At 32.7% G+C, this 15,748-nt stretch overlaps 1 protein-coding gene across 18 annotated transcripts in view; it reads right to left on the bottom strand.

Moving 5' to 3' along the window:
* Positions 1–15,748, bottom strand: part of SOX6 (SRY-box transcription factor 6) — a 561,278-nt gene that overhangs the window by 450,926 nt on the left and 94,604 nt on the right. For all 18 annotated transcript variants that reach the window (XM_074372343.1, XM_074372328.1, XM_074372335.1 and 15 more), the window contains exon 2: positions 3,946–4,017. The gene's annotated coding sequence lies outside the window, so the exon portion shown is untranslated. The remainder of the gene's footprint in view (positions 1–3,945; positions 4,018–15,748) is intronic.

The following is a 15,748-nucleotide window of genomic DNA, read 5'->3' as shown; positions in this document are numbered from 1 at the left end:
ATCTTAAAGGTTTGCAAGAAAAACCAACAATTTAGAAAGTCAGAGAGGGAAAAAAGATTCAAACTACAGCAAATAAAAAGACACTATTAAAAACCTTTTTTTCTCAAAATTCCAGCAATATTGCTCCAAAACACCTCTAGGAGATTAAAAATAGACTAGGCTGTCCTTTCAGGTATAAATTAGAAACAGAAAGTAGAAAGAGCAGAAAAAACAAGTATCTAAGGGCACTAGTATATAAAACGTAAAAGCTTAAAATGTAATGGATATACACATTCAGATTAGCAAACTGCTTTCAATTAAAGTAGATTTCTGGCCACAGTTCACAAATGTATAGTAGCTGTGTGTATTAATGTAGATACTTCAAATGTCAGTATATCTCTAATTAACATGAGCACACAACTGTAAAACTGAGAAGGCACAATTTTAAATTCCTTACATTCCCAGCATTAATGCTTTCATGGGGCAGCTCCCGTTGTCATGGAAAATGGCATTCAAGCCCTATTTGTGGATTTTCACAGCTCATCTTTTTTATTTACCTGCTCTATGTCAAGATTAGCCTGGAATAATATTTTTTAGAGATAATGCACTTAGACCTACTTGTCCTTAAAAGCACAGATGTTCTCACTGAGGGCGAGCTTTGGTCTGGGCTATGCTCAGTTTGAAACAAATTTCTTTCCATTTTAAAATACCACAAAGAGATGATTTCATGATTCTTTTTGTTTGTTTCCTAAAAAATCTATGCAATTCAAAAAATTTCAGCTGAAGCATGACATGTGGCAGTTTTGGAATAGGGGGATAGGAAAATGTCAGGGAGGAGTAAATGATCCAGGAACATGAGGAAATAAAGCGGTAGAAGGATCTCCACAATCTCCTCCCTGACTTACTCTACCTCAACTTTTCAAAAATATTTGTATAGCAACTGCGTAGAGACTGAGATAGTGATCAAGTAACAAAAGAAAGAGAGCCAAAATACTCTCTGAGAGAGGATAGATTGGTGTTATGAAAAGAGCACTGCATTTATACTATGAATCCCACGGTTTGAGTCCTGCTACTCTGCAAAAATGAGGATAATAAGTTTCACAAAATTTAGCCAATTTAATGTCTGCAAAAGCAAGTGTTATTCCAAATTAAGATATTATTATTATTACCCTAAGCAGGGGGCTAAGCAACCATCACTTTTTGTACCAGACAATAAAATATTTTTGGACCTTTTCAGGGAAAAGATTGCCCTTAGACATGAACAGAGACAGAATTTTATAAAAGGGAATTCAGTATCAAATTTCAAAGCTCGGGAACCTGAAAAAGCAGGCTATCTAATGATCTATCTCTGTTTTTTTTGTTGTTGTTGTTGTTGTTATTGTTGCTGTTTTTAACCAATCATTTATTGCCCTGGTAAAACTGAATGGTCAGAATTAATTATTTTTTAATTAGAGATGAAAAATTAAATGTAGGATATTAGCATGCAAAACAGAATCTTCTTATACAATGCTTATTTTGGGAAAAGAAAAAGATAGTTTTTTTTTTTTAAGAGAAAAAAAATAGAATAAGATGCTTTCGGCTTTTGAAAAGATAACCATTTTCCTTCCCAATGTTTTCCTACTCCAACCTAGATAGTAGATGTGGGTAGGTAAGATTCCAATCGCTTCTCAAACACCCTTGGTGTGGCCTATTCATTATGAATGTGCAAAACAATATCCCACCTTCCTTATCGCAGAGATCGACTTCTGCACACCTTACTAAGAAACCTTCCCACGGCCATGAGGTATAACTTTCTGCCTTAGATCATGTAGCAAATAAGCAGTTCTAAGACATGGAAATTAAAGTTCCTAAAAGAAGCCATTGTCACTATTCCCATTTGTTTGTTTTTAGCCTAGACTAGATAAATATTTCTATTGTTTTAGCTGCCTCACCATTCAGTGTAAGTGGTGGACAGTTTCTGCAATAATTGAAAGAAGTGAGAACTCAAGCATTCTGGATGCCATGTTAATTTTATCTGACTGTTCTTAGTCATAATAACCTGCTACGTTCCTTTAATAAGAAGGTTCCACAGTGAGATGGCCCTAACAAAGCTTGAGACCACTGACCAAAGGAACAACAAACTCCATGCCCTAAACTACCATACGGACATTCTCAAAACTGGAAAACGAAGACTAGGCCTGTATGATTAATATGGCTTCTACCTAAGTGATTAGACAAAATCTGACTAGAAGATTTTGGAGCTTTTTAAAATTTGAACTCCAGAAATAACCATATGAAAACTATCCCTGCAATGCCCTTTCTTCTGTTTTTAGCCTCTTCCCTTGTTACATCACAAGAAAAAAATCTTAGCTAATTGGATCACCTCTGTTCAAAGCTAGTCTGTGTGTGTCTGCTCAGGGGCTGGGGGTCGGGGAAGAAGTGAAGAATTCAGGAAACAGCCTTTGGGTGATGAGAAATGTAAACTACATATTTTAATTAAGGCCATCCTGTTTGAAATGCTGTTAATTATCTTGTATTTATCATTTTTAAAGTTTATTTATCCTAAAAACTTAATAGAGGGAATGACTGAATGATATGACAGAAGAAAGAAAGGAAGTAAAAGAAACAATAAAGCAACAACCAGATTTAGACCGCTCAGCATTATTTCCCTTCACTCAGATTTCAAATAAAATAAGCTCAGGTCCTTGGAATCATCCTTTTCCTTGAGATATTTTCCTTCAAAGATACTTTACATTATTTTCTCCATCTTCTTTGCCTCCTAATCCGCACTATGATACCTTGCACAAATTAAAAGCTTATATTTAATCCAAATGAACCACACAGTTTAATATTTTGTGTTTTACATAAGAATTAAGTCTTCAAATAATAAAATGTGGATTGACAGTTTCATAAAAATAACATCTTATTCATTCTTTAAGCATTAAAAATATGCAAAATATATTCAACTATATTAATATGCACATCTTTTTTTTTAAGTTGGTTAAAAATGCCTGCCCCAATCAATGCTACTACAAAAAGAAAAGTAAAGCTGGTTTTAAATTAATTTTCACTGCTCTCTGCTTAAATACTGAAGCATTTAAACTCTAATTTATAATGTTACTTTTTTTCAAATACTTTCCTAGAAGTATATTATCTAAAACTCCTTTATAAGAGTACACTGACAGAGGAAAAGTTTCCTCTGTCTTTGTTATTATCAAATGTAAAAGATCACCTTAGATGCCAATGGTTTACAACAATGTACACATATAAATATACGTTAAACTCAAGTTACTTAAATGTGGTCTTATATATGCACAGGCATTTTAATACCTGTCACATACTCTAAACTTCTTTTATATTAATCAGTACATAACAATTCAAAGTATTTCAGTTGATCATTAAGGTTCATTCCATTTTTTTCTTGAAATTGACTTTCTTTCCTGAGAAAAATTATCTTTGTTTCTTCAAAATATCATTTAAATATAATGGTTTTGAGGATGGTGAAGAAGGCAGGAACACTCCAATTTTGATATACATTATACATTCACTAAATAAGTCTTTGGTTCCTTCTTACATAATATCCTCATATACTGACAGCTCTTTGAATTTTGTATGATCTCACGTCTTTTCAATGAGTACAGACACACAGCACTTTTCAAGACCAGACAAGCAAGAAGACTGTATGAAGTTATCAGGGTAAATTATTCATTTGTATATAGACTAGCCCCTTTAAGGTAATCCATTCCTACAATTGAGTCCTGTCTTCAAAGAGTAGATATTTATTCTTTCAGCCCATTGTAATTACCCCAGCTATTGTGTTATTTCATTGGAAATAACAACAAACTGAGGCTTTTTTCACCAGCTGATACTTTCCCATACTCCTTTTTAAAAACACTTACAAAAAACAAACAGTACTTTAAGAACACTGTAACTGTTTCATTACACAATAAGAAAAGTAATAGGAGTAATAAATAAACCAATACTTACAAATACGCACAAAAAAATCAGCCCAGCACCCAGAATTCACTGGTAAATTGCCTTTGAATTCATGAAAGTGACCTGAAAGTTTAGATAGAAAATGAAAGGAAAAAAGGATAAGTAAATTGCATTAACATGCTTTATTAAAGAATACATTCTGGCTACAAATTATTCTATTTTTAACTCAGGCAGTTGTCCCCATCTACCCTAACAATTTTTTCCGAGAATGATAATACCAAAAGAAACAATTATTTCATTGTTCTGCATCTACATCTAAAAGTACAACATCTCCATCCACTATGGCTTTTTCGAAAAATTGTCAGTAATAAAGTAGGTGTTTAAAAATATAAGTAAGTAAGAAAAGGGGAGAAAATTTTGAAGGGGATAAAGGCTTGCAAGTCACATTTGAAAACATGTTTAATTTCTGTCTGCAAGTTAAAATAAATTAACTTCACAGAAAATATTTTGGATATGTCCAAGAGGAACACCTTGTAGGTATAATAAATATGAAAAGATGCAGTTTTTGTTCTACCCAAGATATGAAACCCATTTAGATGCTTAGGCTGTATACAGTGCATTCTGTATGAGCCACAATTCAATCCAAAATTCTTTTGCTTGCACACACTTTCGTTCTGGCTGAAGAGGTAACAGATGCAACTCAAACACACAGAGCTAGCCTTGTAAAGTTTTAACTAGCACAATGACTCACTTTATGCCTCTAAATATCTATGGTTTCCTCTCTCCAGAACCCCCATGCATTAGAAGGTAGTTTGGTAGTTTATTTTTATTGTTTGGTCTAAATACAGCACATTTTCAGTTCCATGAAAACAAAGAAACTTTGTTGCAAAGGCCATATTCTTTCCAAAATGTGAGGATGGATATGAGTAGTGTTCAACTGAAAATAATAATGGAACTTGGATTCCTAATTTAGGTCAGAAACTTTCCTAGACTCTGGGGATTGATTTGATTCAACCCACATATTTTAAATAAAGCCAGTAAACATCTAGGTTGGTTAACTAACCTAGTTAGTTAGCTAACTAGATTTAAATAAAATTCATTCTGGAAAAAAAATGGATCTAGATCATCATCACTTATAGGAACTATTACTCCCAACATGGCATTTATAGCACAAATGGCTATAATAGATTAGGTACTGGCATCTGAAATTAAGTTGCACTATGAAATAAACATATAATTCAGCCCTTCCCCAGCTCCTATGATTTCCATATGCTTTTGCCTAAGTGACCCAGATAATTTATTCCATTTTCTAGTCAGAATTGATAAAGTCTGGGGCATCTGGACAGCTTTAAGTATCTATGGCTAATACATCCATTAGTTTTCTTCACCAAACCTCCTTCTCTTTGTAGGGAATGGTGTCTCAGGCTTCCCCAATCTAGTTTCACCAGTTTCTAGCAACTCTGTAATGCCTACTTCCATGGGTACGAGAAGTACAGGAGAGTCTGACCAGAGGAAGATAGCTCTGTCATTTATTTTTGGCATTTCACCCTTTTCCTCTTCATGGCTTTCTGATATTTTGGGATTCAGAAGAGCAGTTTTACCTCGGACTCCACAGAGCCCTATGTGGACACACTTTGTGTACTATTCAAAGCCAGTAAAGAATACTGGTTCTGATATAAACTATTCTCACATTTTATCCAATATTGAATTATAAATTATAACTTTGAAGTTACCCACAAAATAAATCTATAGCAAAATGCTGTATATACAAAAGCCTAAACTCATAAAGAATCCAAAAGATTCTTAAGTACTCACATTTTTAAAAAATGATCTTACCTTGTCTCTCTAGAAACTATTTTTTTAAAAGTACGGATTAAAATTATGCAATATACACAATACATCCCATTTCTTCATTTGCATTTAAACAATGGGGGATAGAATAAAATGCATCCAGAAAATAGTGTGGCTGACATATGTCTCAGTTTTTCAATCACTGGACTCATTAGGAGTTAAGATCTCTAACTCTGGAGATACTTTATATTTGGAACAAGTTGGATTCCAGAGATTCAGGGCAAATAATATTTTAATATATGTCAATATGAAGTCAATAAATATCATCTGTCATATCAATTCAGTCTTGTTGCATATATTAAAAACAACAAACAACTTTGAATCTCATTATCAACTGATTTACACTATTGGTGAATTTTACAGCAAACAGGTTAAAAAGTACAAGCTTCCAAAATCACAGAGTTCATTATTATAAAAAAAGGAAAAAAAGACTTTAATGCATACCTCCTCCTGCAGAGAATTTAGGAATAAACAAGCAACATTTTATGATGGGCAAAAAATTAAGAATTATCTCACAAGAATTAATATGCAACTTGAAGGAAGCTACTTCTTTAAGAACTAGAAAAGTTCTAAGAAGACATTTACAAAATAAAGGTAGCCACTTTGTTCTTGAGGGCAGCACATTTTCTTCTCTATCTTCCATCTTTCTGGAAAATCACAATCTGTTTAGTAAAACGAATCTTCAGAACACCCAGTAACCATGGATTGTTCCATTCCTCTATTAGTTCATTTATTCATTCAGTAAATAGTGACCATGTGTTAAGGACTGCATTGGACAGTATGAACATGGAAGTTTTTTAAAATAAATAAAATCATTATGTTGTACACTTAAAACTAATATAATGTTTAGTGTCAATTATATCTCAATTTTAAAATCAATATTTTTTTTTAATCATGGCCTTTCCACTCAAAGATTTTTCAAACAAGCAATAATCCAAGTTGGACAACAGACTGTTATATCTGACCATGATAATGACATCCTCCATATTATTTAGTCATCAAATCTTTTGCACATTCTTAGTTTACTAAATAAAAAGTACATTGCTGCAAATACTTCAAAATAAAAATGCACAAAGAATAAAAAGAGGAAATGTGCAAATGAAGAAATACAAATGCCCAATAATAAAAATATGTACAGTCTCCCTAATAATCAAATAAATGTAAATAAAATATTTTCAGCTATAATATTTTTAAAATATTTTGTAAACTGGACAAAAACTAGTATTTGGAGGATGTAGAAAAATAAACAGTTTCATGTACCATTCATGGGATTATAAATTGGATATAACTTTTCTAGTAATCTGACATAAAGTGTTAAAATTTTTAATATCAATATCCTTTGAGTTTTAAACACTACTTCCAAAAATTATCCTAAGGAACTAATCACAAAAATGTTTAAAAGATATATACATGTAATACACATGTTCATTACAGATTTTTTATAACAGCCCCAAATTAGAAATAACCTACTAACTGCAAAAGTAAATTATGGTACATATATATAACACTACCCTGTAGTCACTAAAAATTATGATATAAATCTATTTTTATTGACATAAAAAGATGGCCACAAAAATCACTGAACAAAGAATACATGTATAAGAACCAGCTTATATAAAATCAAATGTGTACACATACACACACACACAAACACAAAGTACAATTTAACAAAAATATTAACACTGAATGAGATACACTTTTTTTTATTCTTATGAGTTGGTATTATTTAGATTTGTTATGCTTAACAGGTCCAATTTGTTCCAAAACAATAAAACTATGTCTAAAAGCCAGTATATCATTTACATATTCTAAAGTAGTCACCAAATCCAGGCTAATTTGCTATTAATCTAGCAGCAAAAGCCAAACAGTAATATTAGCCACTAAAAGAAAAACCTCTGAATTATAAGGCAACTTCAAACAAATATCTTGACATCAAATGAAGAAACCATAAACATTTTCACAAAGCATGTCCCACTCTACCAAAAATAGGTAATAGATCAAAGGTAAACAGCAAATAAAAACACTGCCACCTCCCTGTATAATAGGACTTTAAAAGCTTTCAAGCTACATTTTTAAATCCTGCTTAAAGCTATCTTTAAGCCACACCCATTTTTCTTTTTTTAAACACAGAACTCCTTTTTTTTTTTTTAGCAAGAAGGGTCAAGCATCAACTGTGGTTGAATTAAATGACCTTCCAACTCTGAGAGTCAATAATCAAAGGCATTTTTTTAACGTACCAGAGTGCTTCCAAAAATACCTGTAACAAAATTTTGCCACCTTTACATTAAATTATAACACCACATGTTTAAAACTCAAGTCAAAGACTGATTCATTGATTTAATAATGTTATACATAATGAGCCACTGAAGTTAAAACAAACTACTTTAAAACATTTACTTTCTCAACTAACTTGAAATACATCAATATATCAATGCCTTGTCTTTTATACACCAAAATAAAAATTAGAGACACATTTAAAAATATTATGTGTGCAAATTCAAATAGGTTTTCCTGGAAATGTCATTTTACATTAAAATTACTATTCTCCTCCAGGTTGCATCAATTTTAAAAAAACGCAAAACCCTCCTCACTATTATCTTTTGCTGTGTATAGCATTGCTAGGCTGAAGCCGTGTTTTTTAACTCTATCATTCTTAGCTTTTCTTTTTCTCTTAATAAACATACTAAATTATGTAGAATTTGAATGAATATAAAAAATGAAATGCAAAATTCATCTTGCAAAGATCCAGCAATCCCATTCCTGGGCATATATCCAGAGAGAACTCTAATTCAAAAAGATACATGCAACCCAATGTTCACAGCAGCACTATTTACAATAGCCAAGACATGGAAGCAACCTAAATGTCCACTGAGAGATGACTGGTAAAGAAGTTGTAGTATATTTATACAATGGAATACTACTCAGTTATAAAAAAGAAAAAATAATGCCATTTGCAGCAATATGGATGGACCTGGAGATTGTCATTCTAAGTGAAGTGAGCCAGAAAGAGAAAGAAAAATACCATATGATATCACTCATATGTGGAATTTTAAAAAAAGAAAAGAAAAAGGACACTAATGAACTCATCTACAAAACAGAAACAGACTCACAAACATAGTAAGCAATCTTATGGTTACTAGGGGAAAGGGGGTGGGAAGGGACAAATTTTGGAGTTTGAGATTTGCAAAGGTTAACCACTATATATATAAATTAATTTAAGAAAACAAATTTCTTCTGTATAGCACAGGGAACTATATTCAATATCTTATAATAACTTTTAATGAAAAAGAATATGAAAACAAATATATGTATATATATGCGTGACTGGGACATTATGCTGTACACCAGAAATCGACACATTGTAACTGATTATACTTCAGTAAAAAAGGAAACTGATACTAATTTAATGCCCAAATTTTTAAAAATGCAATTGCTAACGATTAAGAGTATCACAATAGTAAATGGGAAAATGAGGTTTTACTTACTGATATTTATATCTCCTAAGGCAAAAGAAGAGTATTTCTGATGTATCAAGGAAGGTAACTTAGATGCTACTTAGTGCAACATTCTGCTTTCCTGGAACAAGAACCTATTTTCTCATAGAAATAAGAACTTCCCCTAATCTTAAAAATCTCCAACGATAGTTATTACTGAAGCCTACTCCTAGTCGCCTATCTATGTATTCTATGCAGCTTAATCTACATTTTCAATATAATTTCAGTATTGAGGTCCACAATTTAGAAGGGACATTGGCAAGCATACAGAGGAGAATGGCTTAAAAATTTTAGACGAAACATTTTATATTAGAATGGATGTATGTTCTAAAGATAGTTAGTTGGAATGAACTTTGGAGATCGTCGAGTCCAGAGGTCCTCAAACTCTTTGGTCTCAGGACTCCTTTACATTTTAAAAACTTATTCAGAGTCTCAAAGAGCTACAGTTATATTTATCAAGTTATTATATTTGAAACTAAAGCTGAGAAAATTTTCATTATTAATTCATTTAAAATAAAATAAATGATTAAATAACAATCATTTAGTGATAAACCTATTACATGGCAACATAAATAACATGATTTTAAAATATAAGCATATTTTCCAAAACAAAAAGATTAGAAGACTGGCATTGTTTTGCATTTTTCAATATCTCAAATGCCTAGTTCAAGAAAAGACAGTTGGATTCTCTTAGGTGCTACTGCATTCAATCTGCTGTGATATGTTGGTTTGCTGAAAGTATGTGAAAAATATCCATCTTCACATATATATGAAGTTGGAAAGAGGCAGAGTGTTTTAATAGCCTTTCAAAATAATTGTAGCTATTCTTCTTTAATACTATATCAAAATTTGGCAAGTCATAGTTTCTAAAAGGTTCACTGTAATATTGAATCCAAAACCTGTTATCAATGAACTTTTTATATTCTGTTACTTTAAAAACCATGTCTTTAAATGTATCTTTTACTTATGCATGATTGTGCAACATCATGCATTGGTTCATTTGGAAAACATTAGTTCACTAAGTTGTGCAGATCTTCAAAACATTGACATTTCATTGTTCAACATTTTTAAAAATCACATTTGTTAATATCACCACCAAACTTAGCAGAAAAGTTTTTAAATATTGGAAAGCATCAAGCTGATGGTTGTGGCTACAAGTTTTCCAAACAACTAATTTTCTTTTGAAAGCTCAAATTTTATTATTGATAACAAATAGTGTCAGTTGCTTTTCTTAAAATGGTAGGCTCATTTTGCTCATTTTTGAGAATATATCTGCCAAATATCCAAGTCTGAATAACCACTGTGTGTCTGTTAGTCATACTTTCAAGTAAAAATGATGTTTTATTAAAAAAAGCAGTTAGTTCAGCTTGCAACTCAATCTTACAAGTGATTTTCCTCACAATAACTTCAGTACTTGGATGGGGAGCATAAGTGCTTTATGCAAACTTCCCAGTTCATCACAGAGTATTAAAAAAATGTACTTAAGCATCAAGAATTAATAAAATCAACAATTTATACTGCTTTATCTACAACATTCTTAATCAAAACTAGGGTTTTTTTTTTTTCTGTGAGTGGCCATGATTTTAAAAAATTCAATGACTACTAACATAATTTGGTGCCGCTGCCTTGATCTGTGCTAAGGCACCAACAGTTCTGCCTAAAATCACTTTGCATCCTCAGTGTAAATGTCAACACAGTGAAAAAGGCAAATAGCATCATAGTATTATGTTGAAAATAGTTTTGACTTTTTAGACCCCTTGAAAGGGTCTCAGGGGTCCCTATGTGTCCATAGACCACATTTTGATAGCTGCTTATCTACTCTGATAATCCATTTTGCAGCTAAGGGAAGTATCTCATTTAATATCTTCAAGACAACAAAGGAAAGATAGCACAGTGAGTGTAATATGGTAAATACTGATTGAAAGTTAGTTTCTCTTTCTTCTTTCCAAAAGAAAGAACAACACTAGTGGGTGGGAATTACAAGGTGGTGGATTTTTAGCTCAGTCCAGACAAATCTTTAAAGCAATAGAATAAGCTGCCTCACAAAATGGAGATATATTCCTGGAGTTGTCAGAGTTAAGGCTGGATGACTGTTTGCCAGGGATGCTGTAGAAAGAATTCTTACACTAATTTTAAAGTTGTACCAAAACTTAACTGATTATATAATCACCTGGAAAGCTTTTATAAAATTTAAATATCTAGGCCCCACCCCAAACCTACTAAACTGGAATCTCCTTGAGTGGGCCAGGAGTTTCCAGGTTTTTAAAAGCTCCAGAAGTGATTGTTAAAACCTGCCTGGCTGTAGATGGTGTTCAAGAACTGCTACAGCAGATCTCCTCTAAAGTCACTACCACTTTAACATTCTACAATTTTATATTTTATCCACATCCACTGGGAAGTATACTCTTACACTTTAATATAACATTTCCTAAGTACTTTAACACATTATAGATGGTCAAGATCAAGGTATTTCTGGGTCAGAAGAGGAGGAATTAATGTTACATTTCCTAGACCTGCCATTTCTCCCCTGCCAACATGGGCAGAAGAATAGTAAATCAGAGATAGAATTGCCTAAGTTTGACACATTTTCACAACTGCTAACACTTTATTACCCTCTGAAATAACACTTTAAGAGATCTGTCTGTGAACAGAATGGTCAGTATAAAAATAGTATCTACATGAAAAATGAATGAGATTATTTAGAAGAAGGCAGCATGTCTCCCACTTTACAAAGGCAGCTTATTGCCATGAACCAAAACCAAAATATGGACCACAAACTTCCAAAGCTATTTACAGAATTACCGTGTGAATTCATCACCAAAAGTCTTTCATCTTGAGGTCTTGGCTACAGAAAAATTCTATATACTTCATAAACACAACATAAGGCAGCTTTTCCACTTGATCAGAATCAAACAAAAATTTGGCAGGTCAAAAAAAAAAAACTTGGAAAATATTTTGTAACTTTTCACTGAATAAATTGTTCTCTTTTATCCCTTCCTTCATGTCCCCTGTTTTCTTAGCAAAATAGAATCCTTTGAAATAAACCTATTATTGTGTTTTTAATATGCTTTTTTTTTTGCAGCCTGTCTGATTTCAGACATATACGATATCGGCTTAGTAAAAAATGTCAGAGAAGGTCTTGTGTGAGCAGGACTGAAGAAAAAGTGATCATCAAAACATAATCTTCAGACCCCATGCTTCAGAAGTACTGGGGTCCTTATAAAAAAAAAATTTTTTTTAAAGATTGTTGGGCCCCAGTCCCTACCCAGACCTATTGACTCTGTAATTCTAAAAGTATGGCCTAGGGGTCTATTTTAAAGCATAGCCCCCAGGTGATTCCTATGCACACTAAAATTCAATAACTGCTGGCCTAAAGGGCAACCATGTTAAATGAGGGTAAGCTCACAAAAACTTTTGTGCAGAAACAAAAATTTTATAACTCTACAAAATATTTTTACCTTACTAAAAAGATTCTCAATGTTTTTGGATTTCTTATTTTTTTAATAAAATGTTTTCTTAAACGTAAGGATGAATCAGAAACTAGGCATGGAATTTAACTTAAAAATTAAGTTTTAGTTATTGCAGGGTTTTTTTTTCATTTGATAACGATGCATGCAATTCTCCACAGAGAGCCCATAGGATGCATAGCGTGAGTTAGAATCTCTGGGGATACAGAACAATAAAGCACAATCCCAAATCTCCAGCAACTGACAATTTTAATATTTATCTTATTATTTATTTATCTTATAATATTTATCTTATTACAAATTATAATATTTATCTTACAATTTGGATTCATTGTAAGATAAATATTATAGTCAGAGTAGTCTCAGCATTTGCAGGTGCATTATCATATCCAGAAAGAGTAGAGGATTCCATCCCTGATGAGTTTTCTCTCCCTGAATCCAGCTCACAAAATAAAGTGGCATAACATTTTAAAAGCAATCATTTAACCAAAAGTTTGTAAATAAGTACTAGTTTTTTATGACTGTAATTTTTTATAATCAGGCCACTATTTCCTATATGGTAAATTCACAGAAAAATGAGGCAGGGCTGTTCTTTATACTCATTCTAGATAGTTAAATAAAGATAAATTTAAAGACATCTATAAAGGGTCCATTTTGATACTCATTTTAAGAAACTCTTCTTGTTACCACTCTCCGTACCACTCCCTCTTAACCACAAATAATGACTTTGGTAATGGAGCTCTGTAATTTAAAGTATCAGGCAAACAACACCAAGTTACTTATATGAATTGACACTGCCTGTTGTGCAAATATGTACTTAGGATGAGATTATAAAAATAACAGCTGCATTATCAACTGGATTCAGACCAGAACAATTTCTGTGAATGCAGAGTCAGCACAGTCTGAACTTGCTACATAGCAGGTATGCTGCACTTTATATTTTTTAAGCATTTCTCAACTCGTGATACAAATTGAAAGGTAAAGAGATGCTAAAAGTAGAAGAGAAAAATAAAGATTTGGTGACTATGGGCTAATTATCTAAGGGTCCTAATTCCTAAAGTAAATCATAGTTACTATCATTTATGTTTGTTCTGTGCCAGTACTGTGTTAAGTACTAGAAAAACAAAAGTGAATGAAATAGACTTGGTGATTCAAGGAAGTTCACAAAGTAGTAAAGGAGAAAAGTAATTACAGCTTTGTGTGAGATACGTTAAGTAAAGAAAACATTATTAAACTATGCAATCTCATTTTCTGAAATAAAAATTATGCATAGAAAATGGAGATGTTGCCATTTATCGCCCAAGATTTTTGTGAGGATTAGAGATAAGAAAATGCTTCCTAAATGGGATATGTCTTCTATAAGTGTATTTCCCTTTTTGCTTTTTCCCTGAGATTCCATTGAAATGTGCCAAAGTCACAACTTACACAGATCATCTAGTGGCTAATATAACCACCCACTTTTTGAAGAATGTCTTAAGGGTACATGACCTTGGCAATGCTACCCCATCATCACACCTAGTAACTACACACTGCATATCCACAGGGAGCTCAGTCATACACTATGGATTAGTCCTTCTCAGACCTAATTAAGTCTTTTGCTCACTCTCAAAAACACAGAAACAAACGAAGAGACTCATGTAGAGAGATTCTGCTTATCTTTTTAATGTATACCCTTCATAAATATTCAAAGATTTCACTGTAAAGTCCAGATAAGATCTGGCCTGGCATCTCTCAGAGACTGTCTCACTTCCTAAGTGAAAAATATCTGGGGTAGCAGGATGAGATGCACTCAAGTTTACAGACACATAACTCACATGACAAGTTAGTGACAGAGCTTTCATTTTACTCAGTTTCCAATTACTGGGCTCATGTCCATTCTATGAGGAATATAAATGTCTCCTGTTACTTCATCTGTAAAATGGGATACTCAGTATTCACTTCTCTCATAATATGTCAGTTTCATTACTTTTGACAAAAGACATTTTGTAAAATGAAAGGGGATAAATATCCAGGGTGAAATATATTTCTCTGGTGCCAGCACCTTCCCATTTCCCCCAACTGCAGTCAACCACCAATTTCTACATCTTCTCCTTGGAAGCTTTCTAATTTCACTTTTTCTTTTTTCTGATTCACAGTGAGATTGATGGGAGTGTGTGTGTGTGTGTGTGTGTGTAGATATACTTAGGAAAAATACCCTACACTCATAATTCTCATTTCCCTTCATTACTGCTCTCATGCCACCACTGGGACAAAAACCATTGCCTTTTTTAATGTGAGGAGATGAAAGAAAAGCACAGGGTTCTCCACTACTCTAATCCCAGCCCTAAATTTTATCCTTATCAGTGCTGTTTCTGCAGAATACTCAACAGAAGAAAGAGGAGAAGGAGGAGGAGGAGGAGATGACTAGGCATTATTAAGCAATAGGCTGATATTTATTTTCTCATTAACTCTTCATAATTACTTTATGATGGGATTACTACCCTCATTTAAAAAAAGAAAACTGAAATTCAATGGGATTAAATATTTACATAGGTAGTAAGTGGCAGGGGTTGGCACTCAAATTCACAATCTCTGGTTTCAAAGCTAGTGTATTTTCCATATTTCATTAAGTAGCATTCCTTAATATTTCAAATCTTACATTTTTCAAAGCCTACTGATTCTGAAGCTGAAAGAGCTTCTTTTAAGAAATTCTAAATCTCACCATTTCTGTACACTGATCCTACTCCTGCTCTTCAGCCACCATATTTCTATGGGACAGGCACCATGCCAAGTCCACACATCAGCCTATAACTCAAAGCCTCCTTCTTGCACTCTCTACTTCAGAGTAGTTTTCCAGGACAATCTTACTGGACAGAGGAGTCTTTCTTCTAAAAAAAATGAAAATATTCACCATGTAGATCACATATGTAATAAACAAACTTCCAAAACTTAAACAGCAATATTCTTAAGATCAAGGAGGTTATTTTATATATTAAATAAATTAAATTTAAGGTGGTTTCAAAATTAAATATGCAAATTTAATTTATTTCCAAGAACAAAATA

The sequence above is a fragment of the Camelus bactrianus genome, chromosome 10 (genome assembly GCF_048773025.1).
Source record: "Camelus bactrianus isolate YW-2024 breed Bactrian camel chromosome 10, ASM4877302v1, whole genome shotgun sequence".
In the NCBI taxonomy this organism is placed as follows: Eukaryota; Metazoa; Chordata; class Mammalia; order Artiodactyla; family Camelidae; genus Camelus; species Camelus bactrianus.
Note: the sequence above shows the minus strand (reverse complement) of the source record. Positions and strands in the feature narration are given on the sequence as shown.